This window comes from Ixodes scapularis, unplaced genomic scaffold (assembly GCF_016920785.2).
Source record: "Ixodes scapularis isolate PalLabHiFi unplaced genomic scaffold, ASM1692078v2 PGA_scaffold12__126_contigs__length_90152505, whole genome shotgun sequence".
NCBI lineage: Eukaryota > Metazoa > Arthropoda > Arachnida > Ixodida > Ixodidae > Ixodes > Ixodes scapularis.
The window spans coordinates 82,631,612-82,656,757 of NW_024609838.1; the positions used below are offsets into that span (position 1 = coordinate 82,631,612).

General features: G+C 44.8%; 1 protein-coding gene across 5 annotated transcripts in view; it reads left to right on the forward strand.

The window, feature by feature from the left end:
* LOC8025508 overlaps window positions 1-25,146 on the forward strand; it is a 177,722-nt gene that overhangs the window by 91,892 nt on the left and 60,684 nt on the right. The window contains exon 1 of one of the 5 annotated variants that reach the window (XM_040217575.3): window positions 15,083-15,107. The exons of the other annotated variants lie outside the window; for them this stretch is intronic. The gene's annotated coding sequence lies outside the window, so the exon portion shown is untranslated. Of the gene's footprint in view, window positions 1-15,082; window positions 15,108-25,146 lie in introns of those variants that run through there. 5 annotated transcript variants of the gene reach the window in all.

Consider the following 25,146-nt stretch of genomic DNA (forward strand, 5'->3'; position numbering starts at 1 on the left):
CCTAAGGTGGAAAGCTCGCGCTGGAGGCGGGATGGCTGAAGTTTCTTCCTGCCGTTCTCGCCCTGTCAGCCACTCGAGAATAACCGAGGCCCGCGCACCACCTTCTCCTCCTCCTCCGTGAAACGTAGTCGGAATGCGATGACGCCAAAGGAGGCATTGGACCGGAGCCCGACGCCGAGTGTCTTTCGACGCGCTTATTGGACACGAGACCCGGCCGAATGCCGACGCCACTCTCGTGTCCAATCTCTGTCTTCGAGGGATCTCACTGGAGTGACGTCACGATTCTAGCGCACAGGGTTCGATTATTTTAGGTGGTGTTGGCCAAAGCAGCTCCTATTCAACGCCAGCAACGCCAGCGAGAATGTTGGATCTTTAAATGACGTTCAGTTGTGGCTCATTCAAAGAAGTACACCATCGACGCAAATGCGTACATTCCAAGTTGACCCGACTGTTTCGTTCAACGGGTAGAAATAATACGGACGGGCCAGTTCAGAGTTACAAAAATTACACCATGGTTTATTCGGCGCTTTATTATTGTTAAGGGAGAGAGATGAAGAGGAGGGACCGGTTCACGTTGCCACAGGGCGTGCGGAACGATAACAGGCTTTGCGCGTGCCGTGACAAGGCAGACTTTATCGGTTCATAGCCTCATCGCTTCAGCTCCTTGATCTGTCCGCTAGTGGCAGACGCCCGATGACGGTCCGCCGAAGTGCTACGAGGGCTTCGCAGGCCCAGAATTCGTGGGAAAGCCTGGGGATGGCTCCTGGCACCTTGTAACGCTGGCAGCCCGGATTGGGCGGGATCGTCTAAGGCTCTCTACCAGGCACCCAGCATCCGGCGGCGCACGAGAAGAGAACCTGAATGTTAAGTTGCAGACTCGTGCTGGGGCTGTCGATTTCCGATACACGTTGATTCCTTCCTTCCTTCGTTTAGCTCAAATAAGGCTCACCCTCCCCCCTTTCCGGCTACGCCACTGGGGTCTTGTCCTTAGATGAAGGTGATTTTTTTTCTTTGGGAAGGGGGGGGGGGGAGGGGGTTAGGAAAGAACACAAACCTAGACAGTTTGCCTACAAAATAATTAGATCAATATTTATAGGCATCGATATACGACGGTACGCAGACTTCTGTCCAGGCTTGACATTTTCTAGTTCATTGCCTCGTTTGTAGTGTAGACAAAACCAAAAATGATTTTGCCTAGAAAAAATAAATAAAATCTGTAGACTAAAAAGGCTCTAGCCGCACCAGAGCACTTCTTATGAGTTGTGGATGCGAAAGCATGAATGTTGTCCTTCGCGCCGCAGCCGCTTCTGTTCCTCTCGGCGCTGCGTGCCCGCGCCGGAGCAGAAACGGCCGAGGCTCCGAGAGGATCAGTAGGCGCCTCGGCCGTTTCTGCTCCTGGATGGATGGATGGATGAATCCGGCTGAGCCCTTTGGATCGGGCGGTAGCTTACGCCACCTAGCCATTTTGTTTTACCATTTAAGCTTAGAATATTTAAATGTGAAATCTATATTCACTCCGCACTGCAAAGAAAGTGAGGTTATAAAAAACCCCTTGCCATCAGTTAATAAGAAAATACCTAGTTTTCCCTCGCTTTCTGCCACCATTCACTTAATCTTTGCTTGGTAATCTCTACAGTCTTGAAATCCACTATCCCTTTGCTGTTTCTAAAACCCAATGACTTTATTAAATCTATGTTGTCTTCGGTAGGCATAGGGTGGAGCCCTTTACAGCAGAGTATCAAGTGCTTAGCCGTCTCGTCCTCCTCTCCACAAGCAGTGCAGTGCACTCCGGCGCAGGCACCCAGCGCCACGGGGTGGCACTAATTGAAACTGACACGGGGCGACTTCATACCACTGCCGTTTTGCATGGCTTCATGCGTGGTTTCTGGGATCTTGCTAGCTATACCAACACGGGTACCGATAGAGTAACCAAAGGGTTGTCTCAACAGCGGCGATATCTCAAAGGAGACGTCCAACCTAATAGCGCGGTCTTCACATCTCCGCAGCAATGTAGATGACGTTTAGGGCTACATTACCGCGGGTCGGTTCGATTAATTACCTCCGTCGGTGCCAATGATCGACAACCCAAGCAGCACGTTGTGAATGGGCCGTCGCTGGCAAGTGTACTATGGCCAACCAGATTTTCGATGGCCCAAACTTGGCCAAAGTGCTCGGCAATAGCAGTGTTTTAGTCCTCGTCTAGTGACTTGCCATTCACTTTATGCCAGTCGCTGGCCATTCACTTTAGGCCAGTGACTGGCCATTCACTTAGGCCAGTGACTGACCATTCACCTTTGTCCAGTGGCTGGCCATTCACTTTAGGCCAGACACTGGCCATTCACCTTTGGCCATGACTGGCCATTCACATTTGGCCAGTGACTAGCCATTCACTTTAGGCCAGTGACTTGCCATTCACCCTTGGCCAGTCACTTTCGGCGAGCCACTGGCCATTCACGTTTGGCCAGCCACTAGCCATTGACTTCCGCCCAGTCACTGGCCGAAAGTGGCTGTAGTTATACACTTATTACATAATTTATCACAGACTGCCAGAAAATTTGGGTGTTCCTCAGAAGACGGTCAAGAGTTTCGGGAGGTCAAGTTTGAGAACTCAACCCCAGAAATTTTTACATAGTAATGACACGCGAAGCTGCTGCAAGGCTGCTCAATATTTATTGGACTTTTTGAGTACTAAGTCTTAGGACGCTGGCTGAGACCACCATTCCAGTCGTCGTGGGTTCAGGGATGGTATGTTGTCCCACCATTAAAATCCCCCGGTAGTGCAGCAGTAAAAAAAAAATAAAAAGAAGTAACTTTAGGTGAAGGGACAGTGCAACAATTGAGATTTTTAGTAGATCGTTCCGATACCTCCGATAGCCCCGATAACGATACAATGCATGCGCAAGGGAGGCGGTGGCGGAGTATCGGGTATCGTTATCGTAGTCATAGGAGCGATCTACTAAAACTCTCCACTGTTCAGTTACAATATTTTTCACTTTACACAAGCTTACTGGCACTAATGGGAAAGAGAAGCCTTGAGTACACAGTAAAAGTTTTTACACACTTAAGGGTGTAAATCAGTTTGTCCCTGGGCTAACACCCTTATGGCGTTCAGGCAAGCACCCTTCATAAAGGGTGCTTGCTAACACCCTTGGTAAAGGGTGCTTGGCATGAAATGGGCACCTGCTTGGGTGGCCCAGTGGATGCTGGGCCACCCCAGCCAATCTGGCGCCGGGAGGGTATCATGCGACGTTTTGGTTATGTGGAGTACAAGGTCACATGACGCTCTCTCGACGCTGGATTGGCTGGTAGCGTCCGCCGCGCTCGGACGAAGGGTGAAATGAAGTATAGACCCCAGTGAACATTTCATTGGAATGTGTCCAATACACATATCACAACTTGTAAATTGTACAAAAATAATATATGGTATTGCATATTCTTATATTATTATTACATGATTTACAGCTTATCGTGTGTACTGAACACATTTACACTTTTTTCACTTAGAGGGATTGCCACATCACCACATACAAGGCATGTGATAAAGAAATAATGAGTCACCCTAAACACAACTCACTTCATGAAGTAATACAAAAGAGCTCCTTGCAAGCCACATTATAACCCCGTGGGCAATTGGGAAGTGCTACGGCACCCCCCTTTCTCGAACTCTAAGTGAGCAAGCAGTGGCCCCAAGCATCGCACTGCACAGCTGAACCATTGTGAACATCATGGTCTGCCACAAACGAAGCATGTAAAGCTTTCCTGTTTGGAGATCAAGTGACATGATTTGTTTGTCTCAGAGGACTGCAGGCAACCCACGCTTCGCTTATCACTTGTCTCCTACGCGCATCTGGCTCAACTCACAAATCGCGCATTGTACCAAACGGCCCAAGAAGACGGAAAGGAAGGACTCCCCTCATTCTCGGACCCTCGTTCGTGCAACCGGAAACAGCCATTCTCCCCCTAGAAGATTAGCCTGTCGCTCAAAACTCGGACAAAAGTTGCTTTCCCCACCCCGTTCACCCCTAAGCTGACAGTGTTGTGGAAGCTACGTGCTCCTTGGACCAGCCCACGTGGGCCAGCCACACGCTCGTCACGCCACGGGTACTTCGAACGGCTCGGTTGTAACGCGCTGACGCTATTGACACCACCACAACGCTGCCAGCGCCACCAAGGGCAACGCTGATAACCACGCCTTTTTGCTACTCCACGAACACGGGGAATCTTTTCTGCTTTTGTTGCGCCGGATATCCCATAACGCATCGCGCTCTCCGTTCGCTTCTCTTCGAGCGCTTGCTCGAGTGCACCCTTTGGAACGCAAAATATAGCCAGTCGTTCAAAATACAAACATGCGATTATCATTTACGGTTATTATCCTTCATACTTGATTCACTTCCGAACGAAATTTGAATATTTCATTTATTGTTTCCGTACCCCTTTAAAGAACACAACTGTGATGATGATTTAATGAATGATGATGATGAAATAATTTTGACTAAAGAGAGTGACCACAAGGGTATACTGAAAGAATCACTAACAATGATGAAACCTAGAAACCTATTAGTGCCTTCCCTGTGTTTTGCCATTGAGTGGAAGAATTTTCTTGGCCTATATTTTTGTTAGAAACAGGTGTGATGCATCCGTCTGTTTTTTTTTTTTTAAATCTTGATGTTGTGCATATTTTTTATTTCCTAGGTTGAAAGCTCAAGGCATTCCCTGTTGTTTGTTCAATCACATTTACCCCAATGTTAGTAGGTTGTTTTTTTATGTTTACTGTCCTTGGGTATGTCAGGGGTTGTGAACAGTAAAACGCTGTAAGGCCCAGGAAGGAATTCCTTTTGTAAAGTGGTGCAAGCAGAAGAGAAATTGTAAAGACTGACTTCATGTCTTCTTCTGCGTTTTCTTTTTTGGGTCGCCTATTCATTTTTGCCCATTAATACTCAGCTGTGTTTGATACTTCTCTGCGTTTGTGCCATCCTTAAGAGAACCCGTCTTTAATAAATTATGTGTTTAGCCTGTTTAGCTAGCTTGCACCTTCGTTTTTGTTTTCGTCCATTAATAAATGACTGTAGGATTCAACTGCAAGCACGGTGTTAAGGCATACTAATAAATAGCAGCATACTTTTATTGACTAGTGCTGATGATTGGACTAGTTAGTAGCCAATTATTGAAAAGAAAGCATGAAGAATAGGGGAACAGAGGATATGAACACAACACAGCTCTGTGTTGATATCCTCCTAGCCCATGCCGTTCACATTCCATGTTTTTAATAAAACATTTATTAATAATTTTCTGCCTGGTATCATCTGTATATGGGTTCACTGGAACGACCCATCTGCTATTGCATTCACTTTAGAGCAGCTCCCCCTTCCTCATGGTGCCATCGTTCAGGAAGTGCAAGGCGGGTGTCACTCTCACTCTTGTGGTTCAGTTCCCCAGGTTCCCATAGGTTTCAAGCTGCTAGCCAAACTGAGTCAGGCCTTCCAGCCCTGCAGGAAATGCCAATTCCACTCTTTTAGACGTAGATACCCACATTTTGCGTGTACGTGAAAGAAGCTCCAACAGAGAGGAAACAAAATGATTGGCCTTTTTTTAATGCATCCTTTTCTTTTGCAAAGAACATACATAAACGTTACACGCTATTGTACATTCAGTGGTGTGGCTTAATTTAGGAAGAACACTTTTTTTATATATAACTTTTATATAAAGAAAAAACTCAATATAATGGGTCGGACATAAATGGTTGCTATGAACTGCCCTATACATTTTCACATTACCTGATATCACCAAAAGAGTAGAGTAGCGTAGGGCTGCAATGCACCAATTACGACTTTGTAACCCATTAATAGTTGGCATTTATTTGTTTATCACTATTGGCTATTATTCTTTGACAGAAAGAATAACCGGGCGAGTTGGTACGGTGGTAGTCTTTGAACTCCATCAAATATTCAGGTTTGACATTAGTTAATTTTTTCCGCCTTTTTTCATGTTTTTGCCTTTTCTAGCTGCTCTGATTTTTGTAAGGGCTTTCGCCACTACTGAAAAACGTGACATCTAAACTCCTTTTATTTTTTGCATCACGCAATCGTAAACTTAAAAAGTGTGCCGGTTCGGTAAACGCGAAGAGACCTAATTTCCGAGGGTGAAACCTCTAAAAACAATGGACAAGTAAAAGAAACAAACACAGGGCGTTGTTTAATTGTCCGTTGTTTTTAGCGCTTTTACCCTCGGAAATATGACGAAGAGACCGCGCGTCTCTACGCATAGGCATTAGCTTATGCAAAAAATCATGCTGCATGCTCGCTCTTCTAACGTTTTTCTCGCTCCCGCTTTATGAAACAAATCGGTGGCGAGCGGCTGTTAGGGCAAGACGTCAGAACTAGCATGACCTGTGATTAACACTTTGGGACGGCGACTGAATGCTTGAACTGCCGTCAGACGGCACTTGAACGCTCCGCACAAGCGTCGTCGGACGAGCGCCGCACGACGGCGCAAAGAACATGCCCACGGTTCCGCCGCGCGGGAATCTTTCCCACACTGGGGAGCGAGCCACAGGTTTTGAAGATACGCTCTTTTCAAATAACGAAATAACACAGGGCAGAAGCATAGTTAGAATCAAGCATAGCTTAGCAAGCGCACGGTGCACGACAAAGTTAAAACAGCAGCCCACTTCGCAGAAACAAAAGAAAGTTGCTAACCGGCGTTTGCACGAGTCGTGCATGGGCGGTTCTGAACTTACGGGCGTTGGCAAGACGCAGCGTCTCCCAGCGCTCAGTCATCGATTGTTATTCTTGAACACGGTATTCCTAAGGAAGATATTTAAAATATCCACTAAAACGGCTAAAACGTAAAAAAAAGGAGATCTCCGAAGTATGGTGGCTGGAAGGGGAAGTGTGGCGGCCGGGAGCGGAGGGCTGCACAGAGTTGCGATGAAAATAATAGAGGGCGCTGCGCGCACCAGGCGAGTTAGCGCTGGCGTGCGGAGCATAGGAATAGAGCGCTGCGCCATATTTTCCCCTTGCTGCGAATACTGTAAAATAGTTGATACGCAAATAAAAGACAACTAGACGTTTTCTTCGAGAGCTGAATCTACTGACGCCTTATTACGCAATAGAAAGGAAAGAAAAAAAAAAGACTATTTTTGATTTACATTTAGAACGCTGGAGCAGGTGAACGTCCACTGGGGAAATTAGACTTTTTTTTACTTGATAACTTTATGAATCGTGAACACTTCATATGCTTCAAAGTGCAGCCGAAGAAAAATGTGACGAACAAGGCATAGAATGTAGAACTCACTTTTATTTACTGTTTCATATAATGCGTCAAGAATACAAGCCAAAGGAAGAAACTACTTGCTCTGAAGCAGCCTTTGTTTTGACCTTTTTCTTTCTCTGAAGAGCGCATGGACAGGCGTTAGTAAGCGCGCCGAGTATTTTTTTTTTTTTTTTTCAATAAGTTAGCAAGAAATGTCCAAGAAAAGTGCGCATGCAGGAAAATGTTTGAATGCCGCTTGATCTGGAGATGCCACACACTGAACTACAGGTTTTCCCGCTCATCCGGATCCAAACGACGTCCAATTTAATGCCAGTACCACCCAATTTAACCCAAGCGCCACACAATTTAATCCTTGCGCTACCCACTTTAGTCCCGGGGTCAGTCATTTTAATCCACGATATATAGTATATGCACTAATTGCATTCAGTGGTCGTGTTTTGCTTACACATTTGGTAACTTAGAATAATTGTTTATACACTTTGATTTTGTGGGGGACAACTGATCATTTGATCACTATTGTGACTACTTGGAGTTACTGTCCCGCTTTTGACGAGGCAAAATTGATATGTTTATTACTCTTTTTGTAACCTGGAGTTATTATGGCGCACTCGCTTTTATTTTAGCTTGCAATTTATGATTACTCTTTTGATTACTTCGTGCTATTATTGCTCCAATTGATCTATAATAAGTTCAGTTAACATTGTTATTCCTCTTTTAATTACTTCGAGTTACTTTTGACCCATTAGCCATTAATTCAAATTAAACTCCATTGTAATGACTCTTTATTAATTACTTTCCGCTAATATTCAGCAAATTGAATTTTTATGTGATGATTATTGACATTATGATCACTCTTGATTAATTTGAGTTACTCTGAATTCAATTGACTTTAATTCGGCGTAAATGACATTTGGTGACTCTTGTTTACTTTGTATAATTATAGCGCCAATTTATCGCTTGTAGCTCATTAAGTCATTAATATTAGTCTTTTGATTACATCGAGTTACTTTTAAAATTTTGGGGGCTAAGATTTAATAAAATTATTTATTATTCGCTCAACTGACATTGCAATAACTTGTTTTATTACTTTGAGTTACTATTAACCAAATGGACTTTAATTCCGCCTAATTGACATTTTGGCTACTCGTTTGATTACTTCTGTTATTATACCTCCAAATGATCTATAATGAACTCAATTGACATTATTATTACTCTTTTTATTCCTTTGAGTTACTTTTAAACCAGTGGACTTGAATTAGACCCAAATGACATTAGGACGACTCTTGATTACTTTGAGCTTATCTTAATACACATATTTATTATGAGCCTAATGCATATTATGATTGCTCACAGCCAAAACAGTAGAACAACCAAAACAGCCGAACTTGTAGCAGCCTCAGAAGAGCGCCGGCGCCCGCGAACCAACAGATCACCCGAGACCGCTGACTCGCCTGCAGACTGCAGCGCCCCTCTCGGTGGCGAAGATTTTCATCGCAACTCGCGCCCCTCTCTGACACTGCACGCATACGGCGCCCGTCACACTTCCCCTTCCAGCCACCATATCCGAAGCCTCTCGAACTTCGAAAACCATTCAACTGAGCCCAACGGAAGCTGATTGCGATAGCGATGGTCTTGCGCAGTCTTCAAGAGTCTCTTTTCCTTTTTATTTATTGTTATTTTTTTTAGAACAATACTAAGCAAAATATTATTATATCAGTAGCAATAAGAATTTCACTAAAATAATAATGTAAAACATTACAAAACGTGAGTAAATCTTAGGTTTTATTTAAACTTTAGGTTGTTTCTTTTTTCTGTAAACCGAAACCGAAACTAACTTAAGTAACGTTTCCTTCGTCGTAATTGTTTGCGTGTGTGTGTGTGCATGCGCGTGCGTGTGTTTGTGCGCGCACGTGTGGATGCGTCCGCGTACATGCGCCTGTGCGTTTCTGGTTGTGCATGCGTGTGCGTCTGCGCGCGGGCGTGGGTTTGCGCGTGTGCATGCGTGTGTACGTGCGTGCGCGCGTGTATGTGTGCGACTGCGAGCGCGCAAGCATCTGTTTGTGCGTTCTATTGCACTGCGCCCGCAAGAAGAACAATTGGATGTCCCGGGACACTGTTAAAACACTAACTTATTGATTATTATTATTATTATTATTATTATTATTGTTGTTGTTATTGAAACATAGCCCTGAGACTTTAGACACAGGGCCCTAAACTTTTCTAAAGCCGGCTGTAGCTGTATCTATAAATTTTTGAGGCCGGCCATGCAAAGCTACAGGGGGTGATAGCCTCCCATTGAATTTCCCATAGACGACCATAGGCCATTTTTTATGGGATGTCTCGGACTGGTTTATTATGGGATTTGCCTCTTTATGTGTGTGAGTTTTTGTGCATGTCACCATTTTCTCAAATGAATATTTTACTCGGGTTGACATGGTCATGGGACAGGTTCTAGCAGCATGTCATAAACATTTGTCAAACATTTTGACAATATTTTGATTTCGTGTTGCCAGATATAAACTCGAGACTAACTGATTTTCTTACTGTACACTTCCATCAATAAATATTTGTAAAAAATGCTAGTATAGAGCATTTCACCCTACTTTCTGATTTCTGAGCATGGAGTGATTTGTAAGAAAATTAAATATGAACTCATATATAAAATTGTGTTTGCAAACATAAAAATTGTATGCAAAAGAGGCACTTTATTATTAGCTATCTGCATGAATTACAACTGACATTATAAGAAACTAGACTGCTAACAACTGTTGCTTTTTCAAGCAGAAATCTTACCTTTACATTATGTACAGAGCCATATATAAGCTTTCCAAAACCATTTCACATTATTTATTCAGCACCCTCTTCTACACCCTTCTCACATTCTTCACTAAATGTAGGGTGTAACACGGAACAGCACCTTTTTCGGTAAAATTATGAGGTTGTATTCCTAGTTTTCAGGGTGTTAAAAGGGTGTAGCCGAGGGTGTATGTTGCTACAACACCCCTTTTACACCCTTAAAGCTGTAAAAACGTTTACTGTGTAGTACGGCCGAGCATCACTGGCGTCAATCACCACGATAGCGTCAATAGCGTCACGGCGTTGCCCACCACCCGCCAACAACAACGTTGTTAACAACAAAACCAGCGTTCTGCACATCTCGGTCGAGATGTTCATTTTCTTTTTCTTTTACGCGTGATTCGATTTTGAACGTTTCCGTTGCGTTTTTAACCGAAGCTGTTAGCTTTCCTTGGCTCAGGAAATCGGTATCCTAGCACCTATATCAAACATTACTGAGACTAGCTTAAGTTTAATCAATATATGAGAGACGTCTTGTTTAGGCTCTTCCAGAACACAAAGACTGAAATATCCAATCTTATCCGATTCAAGCACAAGCTGATCGGGGTGTGTGGCTAGCGTGGCGGTTTACTAACCTGAGTTCATTGATACACCTATAGGTTTTTAAGGTAGAGAAGGGGGCTTATGGTCGGTATACAGGTACACTGGCTGGGTAACGGAGGGTGCGTCTTCCAGGAAAGGGGAGCATGTGCGCCCGATGCACCCGACTACAACTTTTTTTTCTTCGAGTGCAGTTGGGAAGTAAATATGTGGAGCACTAACCGAAAAATCGCGGATGTGGTATTCGCGCTTTCGTATTTTATTTTCATAGAACAACGACGGGCACAATATTTTCCCACTTCTAGTAATGTTCCAAATGAACATATCGCACGACAGTGCTAGTTAAAACAATAGCCTTTCAAGTCTAACGAAAAAAAAACTGAATAAAACGGTAATCGTTTGCTTGCGCTAACAGTATTTACGCGATGCACGCACTAATATCCTGCCAACCACTCTCTCATGATGCTTCTCTCGCTGCCCGTCGTTATGCAAAGTTTCGTCAACGCGATGAAAGTTTAGATTATGGGTGTCCCTGCGGCGAAACTGAAAATCAGCACTTTTGGCCGAACACTTGTCGACCATGTTTATGTCCACGGCGGCCAAGCTGAGAATCAGCTCTTCTGGCCAAACACTCGCCGGCCGTGTTTATGTTTCCGGCGGCCAAGCTGAAAATCAGCACTGCTGGCCAAACACTTGCCGGCCGTGTTTGTCTCCGGCGGCCAAGCTGAAAATCAGCACTGCTGGCCAAACACTCGCCGGCCGTGTTTATGCTTCCGGCGGCCAAGCTGAAAATCAGCACTACTGGCCAAACACTTGCCGGCCGTGTTTATGTCTCCGGCGGCCAAGCTGAAAATCAGCACTTGTGGCCAAACACTTGCCGGGCGTGTTTATGTCCCCGGCGGCCAAGCTGAAAATGAGCACATCTGGCCAGACACTTGCCGGCCGTGTTTATGTCCCCGGCGGCCAAGCTGAAAATCACCACTGCTGGCCAAACACTTGCCGGCCGTGTTTATGTCTCCGGCGGCCAAGCTGAAAATGAGCACTTCTGGCCAGGCGCTTGCCGGCAGTGTTTATGCCTCCGGCGGGCAAGCTAAAAACAGCTAGTGTGTGGCCGGACCCTTGCCGGCCTTGTTTATGTCTCCGGTGGCCAAGCACTTAAAGTGGCCAAGCTGTCCAGACACTGGCCAACCGTCGGCCGATCGAAATGCACTTTCCGGTGCTGCTTGGGAACCTTGTCTCTCTCTCTCGAATATAGCGGAAGAGAAGACACACGCACCAGAGTAAGGACAAGGTCCAAGAGCATTTATTAAAATACTCTTTTAAATGAACTTCTATGTCCCCATCCAAAATGCCCCCCGCGCCGGTAAGGTAAGAAAAGGTTCTTACCTGCCAGACTCGGGGTTCCGGAAGCCAAGACCGGGGAAGCATTGGAGAAGTCGCCGACACACGTCCTATCTTTTTCGCGGTCACCCGGACGAGTCCCTTTCCCGAAAGCGGTAAAACAAGAGGCGAAACCTCCTCGCCTGTCAGCAGAGATCCGCATCCGAGCGGGGGAACGGAAATTGGTCCCCCGAGAGAGAAAGAGTGAGACGAGAACCCCCCAAGCCAGGCGGCCCTCCACCTCACGAACAGGTCGGAGCTCACGGCGAAGGAGGCCGAGTGTTCCGACCCGCGGCCGTTATTACAGCCATCGGGGAAGGGAGATCACAGGAATCCTTACACGTTTCAAAGCCTGAGATCGCGGCTTCGGGAATTTATCCGCCGTTTGCCGCGGCTGATGTCGTCGGCTCGCTCTATGGGACAGTTAATGCTTTGGCATTAAAATTCATAGATCACGAGGAGATGGATTTAGGCGCACCACCGGTGTGGTTGTTTTTGCACTAAATGACTTGAGCACGGATAATAACATTAAGGCTTTTTAAAACAGCCCTCTCAAAAGCTTTGCGTACGCAAAAATTAGTGTCGTCGTCAATGCAACAAGCCCGAACTTCGTTTTCGATCGGCGCATGGCGATGCCTTTATTTTTTTACGCATGCAAAGCTTTTGACGCTGTTTCAACACTGTCAATGTCTGAGTGCAGGCAAGTTCTCCTAAATCAGTAACATGAGTTGTTCCGTCTCGTGTGTTTTATATCTCGTATATGGCACCTTGGGCAACCGTCTGCGAAATTTGCCGACCAGCTGTGCCTTGCGAGATATTTATATCGTATGGTTGATCTTTTTCTATAATATTTACTTTACCCAGAGCTACAAAACTATAAAAATATCGAGTGTTTATAAAAAAAAAGAACGGTTAAAATAATGGCTTATACCGAAAAACTAATTTCTAACAATAATTATAAACAAACCTTATTTCTTTTTTTAATTTCAGCCACTTGTTTGACTTTATATAGGGCTCGCTATTCACGAAAAAACATGCTGCGCAACTTGATCGAGGAACGAGCCTCCCTACAGGCCCTCCATTTCTTTTTTGAGACTGTACATGGCCTTGTGCTGCGCGGTGTAAACATCACCTGATTTGCAGCTGCCTTACAAACCCCTGAGGCACCAGATGTGCGGCGGCGCAGCGCGTCGTCCCAATGATTATACCTGACCTTGCACTCCTTCGGCTTTTTTTGTTGTTGTTGTTGTCACGATTTGCTGTTTTCTGGCTCTCCGCATGCCCGCCGTCGGTCGGGGCAGAAGCTTCCGTTACGCGGCCTGTTCATTACAGGGAGTTGTGGAGAAAAGAGAGCCGTGTTTTTCGGCTCGGGTAAATCAACTATGCATAGCTGAAAGCTCAGTGGTTTGGACGGAACGCGAACGTTTGAGAGCATGACGTTACCTGGATCAAAAGACAGTTGAGTGAAATTAACTTTCTCTATGAGCCGACGTCCACCTAAGCCCAATTTCGTCAAAACAAGAAATGGCACTGTGGGCGCCTCTGGCACTTCTTTCGGTGAAAAAACAAAACAAAAGAAACTTGTCAGCGAGAAAGAAAACATTATCCTCTTTCTTGCTGAGAACTGTTTTCGGCACTGATATCAACCCCACAAGCGTCCACAATGTCGGGTTTTCTTTCGACGATATTAGGCTTAGGTGCACGTCGGCTCGTATAGAGAAATTTAGTTTTTCTAAGTTATATTTTGATCCAGGTAACGTCACGTTTTCAAACTTTCCCCTGATATCCCAACCCCTAGTGTCACGTTCTTGCGGAATTTGAGCGTTCTGCGATGCAAAGTATATTTACCCGGGCCGAAAAATACGGTTCTCTTTTTTTGGGAACTCTTTGACTTTGTTCTACCTCACGGCGAACCGCGGAGGAACCCACGAGCCATGGAAGTCAATCGATACGCTATATTGTCGGAGATCGCTTATGGGATTTGATGTTTGATCTTTCATGATCAAGTAGCTTTCGTCCTCCGAGACTTGCATTTTGTCTGGCAGTGGAGAGGGGGGGGGGGGGGTGGCTGTCGCCGTGTCAGGCATACCGATGCCTTACGTGGCGGCCCTCCAGGCAACTGTATTTCTCGACGGTTGTTTGAATAAACTTGGACTTTAAGATTCACTACAGTTCATCGTGAGGAGAAGCGGAGTATAGCGATTCCAAAAGAAGTGAATTAAACTATTGTATTAGCAGGCTACCCAAATTAAACCCGGGAAATGTACAGATTAGTTTAAATACTGTAATAAACGAATTACAATACCATAAGGACGGAACGCGCCCTGAAACTAATTTTTAATAGGCAATATCAGCCGCATCACTAAAAAGAACATGTTTTTAATTAGTGATTCATGGTGGGCCTACACGTCAATATGATCAAGTACAGCCACTGTGGCATGCGGTGCTCGAGTACCACATAGGCGTAGCGACAGAAACCCTCCAACGGTCATCGACTACAACAATGGATCTGGCAAAACGTTGACTTTCGTTTAAACTCAAAGAAAATAATGCGAGATGCTTTTGCAGATTTGGAATTATATCTCGGCGAGGGTTCACTCAATAATGTTTAAAAAAAATCGCTTATGAATATTTATATATTTAGTTGGCTGTGAAAATTCACTTAATTGTGACTCGATTTTTAAACAAAATATGGGCGCAATGATAAAAAAAGGTCTTACAACTGTATAACGCAAAATATTAAATAATACCGCAGAAAGCATGAAAGAATAGGTACATTTTTGGTACCTTCTATAAAAATAAAGCTAAAAAAATGTACATGACCTTCCGATGATTTTTCTTTTCTGAAGTAGTAAACAAACCATGTAATAATAATAAAAAAGAGAACACACATATTTGTACCTAGAAAAATAAAATCCCACAGCTTTGACAATTCATTTTTTTAACGTCATTGGGCAACCTATTCCAGCTTTCGATAGAGTGCGGAAAAAGGGAGCATTCGAACACAGTTCTGCGTTGCAGCGGACGAAATTTTGTTCAAGCCCTCTTCTTTCCGATACGTAAGTGCTCGAAAACATTTGCATTTAAAGAGCCCACTATCACTGTGAAAAAAGCTACTGCGAAAGTTTGAGACCGGTGCACCGACGTTTCTGACTCGGTGCCGGGTTTCCAACGCAGCGATGATTTTATTTCAGCTGGCTCGGAAACTATGATTCCGCTTAACTCATCTCCAGCCTCTTGGTTTATCCTGGGTCTAAACGAACCTGTCAAAATTGTAGCCTGGGCGAGTCGGTTGAACGTGTTACCGACTTCACAGCGCAGTGTGTGTGCTGATTGTGCGCTGTGAAGTCGCTATAGCACAGATTTGGCCAATCATTGGGCGATGGCTGGCAATGGTCCTTTGGCAATTAGCCAAAGAGTGGCCATTTACCGACCAATGCTTGGCTGATGGCCGGTGGCCATTCGCCAATGGCCAGAGAAAGGCCATTCATCGGCCCATGACCGGCCACTGTCTGGCCACTGGCCAAAGGACCACTGCCAGCCATCGGCCAATGATTGGCCAAATCTGTGCTGCTTGGGTAACGGCTAAAATAACTCTTCAGCCGTAGTCAACCGCGCTCAGTGATTGTCCAAAAGACGCGGTGCCCGCTGCAGAGACGACGAGAAAATTATCTGCGGACTCGCCTCGAGTTTGTTAGAAGCTGGAGACACGCTTCCAACACGTCTACAGACGGTGCTTGTATGACCCACGTGACAGTGCCGACATACAAGAAAGAAACGGACAGTGTGCGCACATCGACCTTTTTGTATTCTGTATTAGCAGTGTGACCTCGGTTTTACGCGAGTTTCTTTCGCGTATACATTCCTGACCTATTAAGAAAGAAACGGCTTGTATAACACGACTTTTGGTTAGGCTAGTTGGTTTTTAATAGACACAATTAAAATGGCGCAAACTTGGACAGGGGAAAAAGGCACACGTACCACAGAACTGGAGCTGACTTCCAACTAAGCTTATTGCATCATCCAGCCAAGCAAATATGTGCCATCGCCTGCGGACATAAAGAAAAACACAAGAAATAGTTATAGGTTAAGACTCCATATCTACCAGGCGCCTATCTTCAGATAAAACCATCTAGAAAAGATAATTCTTCGTCAATGAGACACTCGAAGGCGGTTAACCCACGTCGTTTAACGTGCTCAACAAGATGACCACCCAAATCACTCCGTATCGAAAGATTATGCTCGCGCGCTCTCTCATTGAAACACCGATCCGTTTGTCCAATGTAAATGAGGCCACAGCTGAAAGGAATTTTGTAAACAACCCCACTTGTGCAAAAGCAGGTGTTAACCGCTTTTGAAAATGGCCAAGTTCCTGAAGAGAGCAAAGGACATGACAGAGAGAAAAATTGTAGAGGTGCTTTTTATCAAAAAAGTGGTAGACACGTGCGTCAGCATGCCGTCGGTATATAGCAATCATACATACATAAGTTTATTGCATAATAAAGAGTACATGAATTGTCCAGGCCAGCAAAAGCACGTGCATGATTGTGAGCGGAATACTCTTGCAATGAATAGGATGTTATTACTCTTAAACAAAACAAAGTACTGCCATGCTTTCAACGTTTAAAAAAAAAACCTCCTATTACATGTTACAAAACCCAATACGTTACAAGCTCTCCAACTTAGAAACTTTAAAAATCAATACTAAAACAGACAAAACAATTCGCCAACTTAAAAACAACGATTAGAAGTTGCAAATTTGGTTAACCAGTAAAGTTATTGCACCACTTTCTCAACTCTCTCTTTACAACACTAAGTGACTGCAAATCCAAAAGTCGATCTGGCAACATGTTATAATAATGTGGAACATAAAAAAGCCGTACCCTTTTACCGAATTTTATGAAAACACTTTACAGAATTTTCGTTCCACAGCGAAGTGTGTGTGCTAATTGTGCACTTTGAAGTCGCTACCCAAGCAGCGCAGATTTGGCTAATCATTGACCGATGGCTAGCAATCGACCTTTGGCCAATAGCCAAAGAGTGGCCATTTACCGGCCGATGATTGGCCGATGGCTGATGGCCAGAGAAAGGCCAGTCATCGGCCAATGGCTGGCCACTGGCCAGAGCACCATTGCCAGTCATCGGCCAATGATTGGCCTTATCTGTGCTGCTTGGGTAATGGCTAAAATAAGTCTTCAGCCGTAGTCAACGCGCTCAGTGAGGGCGTGTGAGCGCGAAAGTTACGTACAAAGGTAACCGCGAAAATAAGACTAGCAAAAAGTTTTATTACACAAATAGATTTCAGAAATGTCAGGGAAACCCCAAAGAAGACGTGGGATTAGATCAACCAAATCACCGGCTCAAAAAGGAAGCGAACAATTGATGAAACAATTGCAAAGGCTTTTGGAGACAACGACATTATCTCATTGTGTAATTTATTTAACGATTCTTTTGCTGAAAGGGTCATTTATCTCAGAAAAAGGATAAGATGTCAAGGGGGAGGTCCAGAGGATTACGGTAGTTTGCAATCCGCATACTTACCACAGATGACAGAAATAGACCTTGAAGATGTAATAAAAATTATTTCATTGTCAAAACCGGCGGGGATTGATAAAATACGATTAAGAAATATTCAACATAATTTTTTAAGCTAAAAGAAGTTTTATTAAAAATAATAAACGACTCTTTTTGAACGGGGCAAGTCCCGGTAGAGATAAAAACCGCTATAGTTAGACCGTTATACAAAAATCGTGATAGAGCGGACGTTTCAAATTACAGACTTTTTCTATATTGCCAGTTATAGCGCAGAATATGAAAAAATGTGTATTCAATGTAATGACTTTATATTGTAAAAAGGATGATTTAATACACTCATCTTAGTACGGATTTCGTAAACATAAGAGCACTGAACTTTTGCTGCAAGATTTTACAGATCATGTTAACTGCAATTTAAACAAGAACCATTTTGCGTTAGCCCTTTTTCTCGATTCGACTGAAATTTTTTTAACTATTGATCATTAAAAACATTTATTAAAGCTAAGAAATATGGGTTTTAGGGGGCCCTTTCATACATTTCTGCAGGGTTACAATACAGACAGATATCAACGGGTGAAAATAAGTAACTGCAGAAGTAATGTAATACGAATTAAACCGTGAGTACCACAGGGATCAACAATAGGACCTTTACTTTTTAATATTCACGTAAATCAAATTGGAGCACTGCCTTTTGAAGTGCTCCAATTTGATTTATGCAGATGATACAGCCCTGGTACTAGAATATAGCGATGAAGCAAGCTCACTTTCAATTTTCCAGAAAGATATCAAATTAGTAATGATATGGTTTTCTGACAATCATATTTTTGTAATTCTAGTAAAACTAAGTTGATGTGCTTCCATAGTCCGTACAAACATTTGAACTTGCCTACTCCACCATTCCTTCATCCAGATATTCGCAAAACCTGTGGCTGCGTACTTTTAGATTATGTTCAAACAAGCAAATCTTTAGGGATTCAGCTGGATGAAAAATCTTTTATGGAAAGATCATGCGGAATATATCATAAAAAAAAGGAGAGCCGTCTCAGCCTATTTGTATAGGTTGCGTAGTGTGGCGTACGTTTCTCTGAGAAAGAGGGTATATATAATATAACGGACTGGGGGGGGGGGGGGGGGGGTGAGTCTATCTTACGTTATAGAATATCGTTATACGAAATGTGTTCCAACTATAAAAAATCAAAAATCGATATTATACTCGAAATTGCATGTAATATCACATATGGGACAATGTACGAAGAAGTGGAGAAAGATGAAAAAATTAATGCCGCAAGAGCGAACTACTGAGAGGTTGCACTGCTACGTAATTATGGTGAAACATTACTTCAATAGTGATTTTAAAATTCTTTTAACAAAAGAACGAATTCTGAGGCGAACAGAAAAGTTCATTTTTCTTAGGAATATGCTAAACATGGAAACAATGCAAGGTCATACAACGTTGTTTTTTATTTTAACAAGTTACCAGAAGAGCTTCGTAATCTGGATTCTCCAAAAAACTAAAACAAGACCTGAGAGAATGGCGCCCTCAGTCGATAGGTGACTGAAGAGGACCAAATTTTTCGCTTGTTCTCTTGACAGTTATAATTCTCTTCGTGTGGTTTTCTTTAGTTGCGTGCAAATAATGCATGCTTTGTTATAACTATGTAAGCAGCCTGATGGACGTCAGGTCCCGCAGACAAGCATATGCTTTTGCGTGCCGGTCTATGTACTGTGTTGAAAAAGAGACAATAAAATATTTATTTATTTATTATTTATTTAACCAAACGTTCTATTCTCCTCGGAACCCTCTGCTTCTTCAGTGGCTGCTTAAACCTGTATTTGTAGTAATCGTGCACTAATATGGGTATGGATATACAATTTGTAACTGACATGATCCATAGCGACCGCACCTTTAGGTCAGTCGTGAGTTTAGCAAATATAGTTCCACGCGCAAAGTTTCTTGCAATGGTTCGCAAAATAATATATATATATATATTATCTTTTTTTTTAAATACGAGCGGTAGTATAAACCGTTATTCCGTATTGTAGTATACTTTCCCAGTGCCTGATATCAGTGATATATCATATCTAGTACGCGCATCGGTCAGAAAACGAAGGCGGAATATATAAGCAGATAGCGTTCGTAGGCGTCTCCCAGTTCACATGCGCTCCCGATGGCAGTTGTTCATCGAGAAGCGCGCCCAGATAAATGACATGTATGCTTAGTGGTGCGCACCTGCAGTTTTTTTTTTCACAAATACATATGCACGAAGTAAACCTGCCTCGAGCATGCTTGAGGTGTGTCCGCAGATGTCATCGCGCCAGCAGCAAACACCGTGTCTTTTGTATCATCTAGGTATGATCAGCGTGACTCTGTCTTTACTCGCGTCAACCGACATTCGACATTGTCTCGATAAGAGCGTAATCACCACATCATCCCACATCTCCAACGCGCAACTGCTCCTCCTGGTACAGAAATCCAGCGACACACAAAAAAGGGAAGCTCAGCCGCATTCGAGCGTGTGCAACTGCTGTCCTGACCCTGACGGCGAACGCAGCCGCTCCTGTTTGGCAACGCATGTTAATAACGAACACACACCGCAGCGCGATTCGTTGCACCACGTTGAGGATTACCCACGTGCGTCGCCGCCGTCTACGCACGGGCTTTTCGCCGCTTGCGTGCAGTACAGGTGTACACGCGGCGGCGCGCGGATGAGCGTTTTCAGCCGATTGCCGGCTCCGTGCAACAAAATGTCTCTCCTAAACTCGGGAGGACTTCGCATCATGGGCGCTTTATGCCTGGTGAGTGGAGGCCAGCGTTCTCGTGGATTGTCCGCGGATGCCCGAGGAGTATGGTGTGTTCCCACGGCGGGCCTTTATCTCCGAATAATACAGAGTAGGATGTTGTGGTGCTGTAGGATGTAGGATGTTGTGGTGCTGAAAACGTGGGCGAGCATTCGCACCACGGAGTCGCCTGTAGTTTAATCGGCGGAGTCATTCTCTTCGCGAGCGTGTTTGCGACCTTCGGTGCCTCATCTGACCAAAGGCAACAACAACAACAACAAAAAAAGGCACCTTACAGATTAATGCTGCTGTCCTTCACCAAAAGGAGGGTCAAGGGGGACCTGTCGCTCCGACAGGATTACCGATATTCAGCAGGAATCTTCGCTGCTGCCCGCCGGCTGGGAGGATTGACAAACATCCATGACGCGGGGCACATGACCTCAAAACTCGAAGACGTTTAAAGGGATGCTGAACGGAAATTTGGATTTCGCCAAATAAGGTAGCAGGAGTGTTCGACGGGGCGCCACAAACCCCAAAACACAACTCACAAAGCAATATCTCGAATGGATGGCCGTATTTTTGTGAACTAAGGAAGCGATTGAGTGAGAATCGCGACGTCGCGTTTCCTATAGAATTGTTGAGGAAGAGGGGAAACGGCCTTGCTTCCTTCCCTCTTCGGGTCCTCGCGGAGTCAAAACCAGAATTGGCGACGTCACGGGCTTTTTTGACCTTGTTTAAGCGTGCTCTTTTTTCACAAAAATACGACCATCGTTTGGGGATATCGCCTTATGAGTGATGCTTTCGGGTTTGTAGCGCCCCGCCGAGCGCTTTCGCGTTGTTTTCTGAAATCGAAATTTCGGTTCAGCATCCCTTTAATACCCTTCTTGGAGACAAACTCCATCGTTCGCAGGCGCCATTATTCTCGGATATAAGATTATTACCCCAGGTATTAAATATTATCCTCGGTGAAGCCCCGCGTACTCGTGGATTACCCGCAGATTTACGAGGATAATTCTCAGATGCGAGAGGATTAGCTACATATACTACAAGATTATCCTCGGGTGTAAACCATCTAGCCCATTATAAAGTAGATAAGTGCCAAAAAACACAAGGACAACGAAGTAAAAACAGTGGCGCAGTCCCAACTAATTTTTATTTGAAGAAGCACCCATAAATTTAGCCGTGGCATAACGAAGTCGCGCCTAATTCCGGTGTGACCCCCGTAACCAAACAAAAATACTCACTTGCCAATGAGGACAGTGATGTGTCACTTATGCATCTGTCGCCCTTTGCTTTGATTTTAAAAGCTTCCTCTCTTGAAACCCTGTCTGGGTGCCTAGCCAGAAATCAGCGCTCGCTAAATGACGGGTCACATGGGCAGCCACGGCTGCCAACCCAAAGGAAATTTTCCAGATTTAGGTAATATCCAGGTCTATGTGGGAATATGGGAAATCGTGCTAGTTCGAGGTAAAGTTTGGGCTCCGTATATATCTATAATTTTATATGTCAATTATAATTGTTGTTTTTTTGTCGAGATAACATCGAATTTCAGCGGCTTTCGCTTTCGCATATTAGGTAGAAATTAACTGTTGTTATGGAAAAGAAAAAAAAATACACTGACTAGTTGGCGCAAGCCGCCGTCCGACTTCAAGGGTTTGACCCGTAAGCGTCCATCCATCCATGCTTCCACCGCTCTCGCTCGTACGCATTTTATTTGTCCATGAATTTACTGCGCACGTACGTAGTGGCTTATGACGGTAGAAATGTTGTCAGTACGAAATGACTCACGCTTGACTCGTTCTGTTGACAACAATTTTGAATTGTGTACCTATTCCGTTGTCACTCCTCTTGCGTCCATTCAGACCGGTAAGGGTTTACTTGCGCTCTATTTTAGTGTTTACATTTAAAACTAGTATACCATACACCGGCTTAATTCTCAATGGAAAAGTTTAGCCAAGTCATGTAGATTTGGGGGAAAAAAAAAAAGACGTGAGTTGTTTTTATTTTGTAGAAAAGATAAAATAACAATTAAGAATTCTTCGGCCTTTTTCCGTGACAAACGCGTCCTGTCAATCTTCAACAAGATTACAAAGAATCGGCCGTTCGAAAGCTATGGAACTGAAGCGGTTAGCCAATGAACCGCCTGAAGCCAACAGGGTCATTCGTTCTAGTATGCTGCCGTGCAGACAACAGCCGTCGATTAAGCTAAGCTTCGAGTACCGGTACTCGGGTGTTTGGCACTCAGATATCTAGCAAAAATGATTTTAGGTGCCAATATGGTAAAAGAAGAAAATTAATAACTCCCTCGCCGGAGGGGAAGAGGCGCGGAGTGATGTTTTTACTTGTTATTTTTTTTTTTTTTCTGTGTACGATCCCTCAAATGTCATCCTGGTGATGTCCCACACCGCCTGATGATATTTAAGTAGTTAAGAAATTGTACAGGGGAATAAAATTGGCTCAGAAGCGCGAAAGGAGGAAGGATACTTTTGGTTTTTAATTGCTAGGCTAGGTGGAGCAAGCTACCGCCCTTTATAAAGGGTAGAGCCGTTAGCATCCATCCATCCATCCATCCATCCATCCGATGGCTCAAGTGTTGTTGCGCCGAAGCGTAGGTTATTTGCAGAGCCGTATATGTAGAGAGTTTGGCCATTCGTTGGGAAGTATAGGAGACAAATGCGGAGGCGCCATTGGCCGAAAGCGGGCTGGGCGTGTTCCGGGGCGTCTTCAGAAATTCGAATGGGACCAACCAGAAGCCGGAAATAATACCCTGGCGGTGGTCGCGAGAAACAAACCTGATAACTGCATTAAAGTAACTCTCGATGGCTGAAAATATGGTACACGTGATGTTTCAATCACGCTCATCCAAAATGAAGCTGGAAGAGTGCGACTAGCGGAACGATCGACATAATCCGTACGCCAAGCGCCGAGGGCCGGGAATCTGCCGTTCGAGCGGTCACACTCTGTCCGCGCAAAAGAGTTGAGCGGCGCGTTCGTTTCTTACATCTTTCTGCATGATCATGATCAAAACAACACGTGCACCCTATTTTCAACCATAAAGAGCTACTACACTTCACTCTTACGCGCTTATTAAGACCATATACGAACATAGACCTTTGATCAGAACTGTTTCTGGCTACCACCGCTAGGGGATTCTTTTCGGCTTCTGGTTGGTCAAGAGAGCATGCCAAGCCCTCTTTCCGAGTCTGCCGCACGCCCTGGCTCTGCCCGCGCCTCCCATTGACCAAACTCTCTACATATACGGCTTTGGTTATTTGGTTTCTGTATACGGCGTGCAAGCTGGTCCGGTCTTTGTGCACCTCGTGCGTTTGCTTAAGCCTGAAACACATGGGGTGTACTTGCGACGTATTTACGGGCGTTTCGACGGGCGTAATCCCGACGTACAGCGGGCGTCGGGACGAGCGCTTCCGAGGTCGGCGGAAATCGGCGATCCAACCGAGACAGATCTCGGCGCATCGGCGTATTTCGGCGTGGCGTATCCGGAAGCGTACGGCGCGGTGCCGGCCAATCAGCTTCCGAGTTGAGAGCCGCAAGTTGCTCGAGAATCGGCTTGCCTAGCTGTGCGGCCGGCTGGCTGGCTTGACTCGGCCGCCGAAATGGGAGCTCGCTTGTCGCGTTCGCCGGTTTATCGGAGAACTGTACGAAGTCGCTATATCTCTTTGGAACGAGCGATGAATGACTGAGACAGAAGAAAATACCATCGATGTTGCGGGCAATGTGAAAACAATTACAAAAGGAACGGGTTTGAGCAGAGATCGCGGCCGTCCTCCTGCCGGAAGTTTTTGGCAACTTGACGGTTGCAACCGTTGCAACGAACATTTTTTAAACAGGTGTTAGCAAATTAGGCTTTGGTTGCTTATTAACATTCAGTTATTTCTGTATCCTCGCGGAACGCAATAAAATAGCAGCCTATCTACATTTTGCCTCCTTTCATGAAAGGCGCGAGTCTTTCACACTGCACCACACGCCGCGGAGACGTCGACGAAAAGCGCGGTGTGTGGTTTGGCGACCTTCCCCTCTGCCCTTCTGTGAAGAAAGCGCCCGCCAAATCCCGTGATTACGTACGCTGAAACGCGCGTAAATTCGTCGAGAATACGCCCTATATGGGTCGGCCTTTATCCTTCATATGCGTCCACGTGCCTTTGTTTCCTCCCCGATCTCAGCCAATGGTGGCGTGCGCTCGGTCTCCTTGTCATCGCGCGTTGTCTCTGTCGCCTGCTGATTGCCATACTCCGCCTTGCGTTTCGATGCGCGGAATACTCAAATATAAAAATGCAATACCTTAAAAAAATAGTTTTACCTATTCGCAACTTTAGCCCGCCACTCGCCCTCTCGCGGACGAACGGAGAACCAGAGGAGCGGAGACGGTGGCAGAGACTGTCGGCCTTGGTGCCTTGGTCTTCCTCGTACCGCGTGGTTCTGCTCACCACGTTCGTGCGTGAAGCAATTTTTAACGAAAAACGTGAGCGCGTTAAAATAGTAAATCTTGTGTTTCGCCTCGCAACAGCCTTGCACGAAGGGACAGGGATGTCTTATTTAATCAGGGACTTATCGTATAATGCATACGCTGCGGATTTCTGGTCTTGTGGTCGCCAGCTCATTATGTGCTCAATGTGACGGCAAACACTCCCGCTATTAGTGCATACCTCTAGCGTATGGTCCACGAAAAGGTTACTACTTACTGTAAGTAGAAAAAAAACTTCAGTTTTCTGATACTTAGGGCAAATAATAAACTTGAGATACCATTTTGCGACCATGGTCGCGCCA